Here is a 2,895-nt window from a genome sequence, read left to right on the forward strand (position 1 = left end):
CAGGTCGCTTGCCTCAACATGGGGAGGGTGCTTTGGGGTGCCCCCAAAGCACCTTGTCAACATGTTGATGGGGACAAGGGTTTCTTCCCCACAACCCTGGGCTGGGGTTGTGGGGGTCTACGGGTGGGGGGGGGCTTATCAGAAATTTGGAAGCCCCCTTTAACAAGGGGGCCCCCAGATCCCACCCCCCCCCCATATGAATGGGTATCGGGTACATTGTACCCCTACCCATTCACCAAAAAAGTGTAAAAAAGTAAAAACCACAGAACACAGTTTTTGACAAGTCCTTTATTAAAAATAAAAAATAAAAATAGTGTCCCTCGATGTAAATCCATCATCAATCATGACGTGCGCCGGACCCAAAAAATAGAAGAAAATTCAAAAACGCTTCCGCCTCTCCAGAGGCTACCCGCCGTATGCTGCTCTTCAGCTTTGACAGCTCTTTTATAGGCAACGGGTGGGGCCATCTGGTTACATCACCCAGTGGCACCGCCCCCTTCTGATGTCATGATGTCGGTTTGGTTCATGAGGGGGCGCTCGCTTGTCCCGCCCTTTCCTGGCCTGCCAGGCTGCATGCTCGGATAAGGGTCTGGTATGGATTTTGGGGGGGACCCCACGCCGGTTTTTATTTTACATTTTGACAAAGGGCCAAGAAAGGACTGGGAGGGACCCTACGCCGTTTTTTTTTCATTTTTTTATCTGTATTGCCGGGAGCCGACAGTACATTACAGCCGTGAGCAAGTTTAAATGACATTTTTTCCTTTAGAGATGTTAGTATTGCTGCAGCAGGCTACATACATCGTACAGATGCCCCACTTTACAGGCACATTAAGGGGACCCCCCAGGCACCATATTTATAGGAATTTTTCATTTTTGTTGTTTCACTTTAAGCACCATTAAAATCACTGCTCCTGTAAAAATGATTGTTTTAAATTGCATATAAGCCTTTAAAATGAGGACTTTTGATTTTTCATGTTCATGTCCCATAGACTTTAATAGAATTTGCATGTTCGCTAGAACATTTTCCCTGTTCGAGATTTTGTGATGCGAACCGAACAGAGGGGTGTTCGGCCCATCACTAGTGGTAAGTGGGGTACCCCAAAGCTCTGTCCTGGGACAAAAAACACGAATGAAAGTTACTCGCTAGAGGGAGAACCTCTGGGTGAATCCAGGATAGAAAAAGATCTGGGGGTCCTAGTAGATCACAGTCTGGACAATGACACTCAATGCCAAGCTGCAGCAAGCAAAGCAAGCAGATTGTTAGCATGCATTATAAAAGGTATTTACTCAAGAGATAAAAATATAATACAACTAATTTACAAGACTAGTCCGGCCACATCTTGAGTATGCCGTCCAGTTCTGGTCAACAAAACTCAGAAAGGATGTGCTGGAACTGGAAGGAGTCCAGATAAGGGCCACAAAGCTGATAAGGGGGGCTGAGGACTAAACATATTCTCCCATTGAATGTAAATCGTTGAAGTATTTATTTCAGGTACTTATATAGCGCTGTCAATTTACGCAGCGCTTTACATAAATATTGTACATTCACATAAGTCCCTACCCTCAAGGAGCTTACAATCTAAGGTTCCTAAATCACATTCTTACATACACATAGTAAGACCAATTTATACAAGATCCAAATAACCTACCATCATGTTTTTAGAGTGTGGGAGGAAACCAGAGTATCCGGAGGAAATCCATGCAGGCATAGGGAGAACATGCAAACTCCAGATAGGTAGTGTTGTGGTTGGATTCGAACCAGTGACCCTTTTACTGCTAGGTGAAAGTGCTAACCACTTTGCTGCCCAATTTATTTCAGGTACTTATATAGCGCTGTCAATTTATGCAGCGCTTTACATATACATTGTACATTCACATCAGTCCCTGCCCTCAAGGAGCTTACAATCTAAGGTCCCTAAATCACATTCTTACCTACACATAGTAAGGCCAATTTATACAGGATCCAATTAACCTACCAACATGTTTTTGGAGTGTGGGAGGAAACCGGAGCAGGGGCGGCCCGTCCATTGGAGGCGCAGGGGCGCCTCCCCCCCCCCCCCCATCCATGCGTCCGGCCCTCTAATCTATATGCAGGGCGCCGGACGAATGGAGTTCAATGGGGTTTTTTTTCGTTTTTTTTTTTTTTTAAGCACATGATTAGAGCCAGAGGCTCTAATAGGCTTCAAAAAAGGGTGGGCTCAGGGAGCAGAGCACTGCGCCCCAAGCCCACCCAGTGGTGTGACAATAGGGAATGATTATTCACTATTGTCACACAGATCCTCCTCCTGGTCAATCAGGAAGCGGGTTCCTGAGATACTTAGTGCCAACTAGTGGCCAAATGCTGTATTTTATGTTTTAATTCAACATTTGTTTTTTTTCCTAATTGCACAGAACGAATGTACAGTGTATATGAACTTTTGCTGGAAATACATCACTAAGGAGTGTCATGTCAGAAGAGTGATTTACTTACAGCGATAATTTTTTTTTTTCTTTCGTATTCCTTCTAAGGAACTCAGTTATGTTCTTTGGAATTTCTAATGTGGTAATTGCAGGCATTAGCGGTAAAAAATCCATGGGTTTGCTGCCATGTCAATCGTCTGAACTCATTGAACCATACATACATTGTTCACTTCCAGAGAAGTCATTACCATGGGATGTGTAATTTGGCTGTGTATGCTGATCCTTCCTGCTATTTTCTGGACACCCATAATGTGCAGGTATTAAATTATTTTACTGAGGTCATTTTTTTATCTGATGCTTTTATTAAAAAAAAGAAAAGAGGGAAGGAATGTACTAGAAAAATGAGTGGATGATGTTTTTTTCAGTATAAGTAAAGTGCAATGGGCTTGATCCCAGATCTATTGTCCTGCCTGTGAAGTGAGGACGGGAAGGAGG

This window comes from Pelophylax lessonae, assembly GCF_965119305.1.
Source record: "Pelophylax lessonae genome assembly, chromosome: 1".
In the NCBI taxonomy this organism is placed as follows: domain Eukaryota; kingdom Metazoa; phylum Chordata; class Amphibia; order Anura; family Ranidae; genus Pelophylax; species Pelophylax lessonae.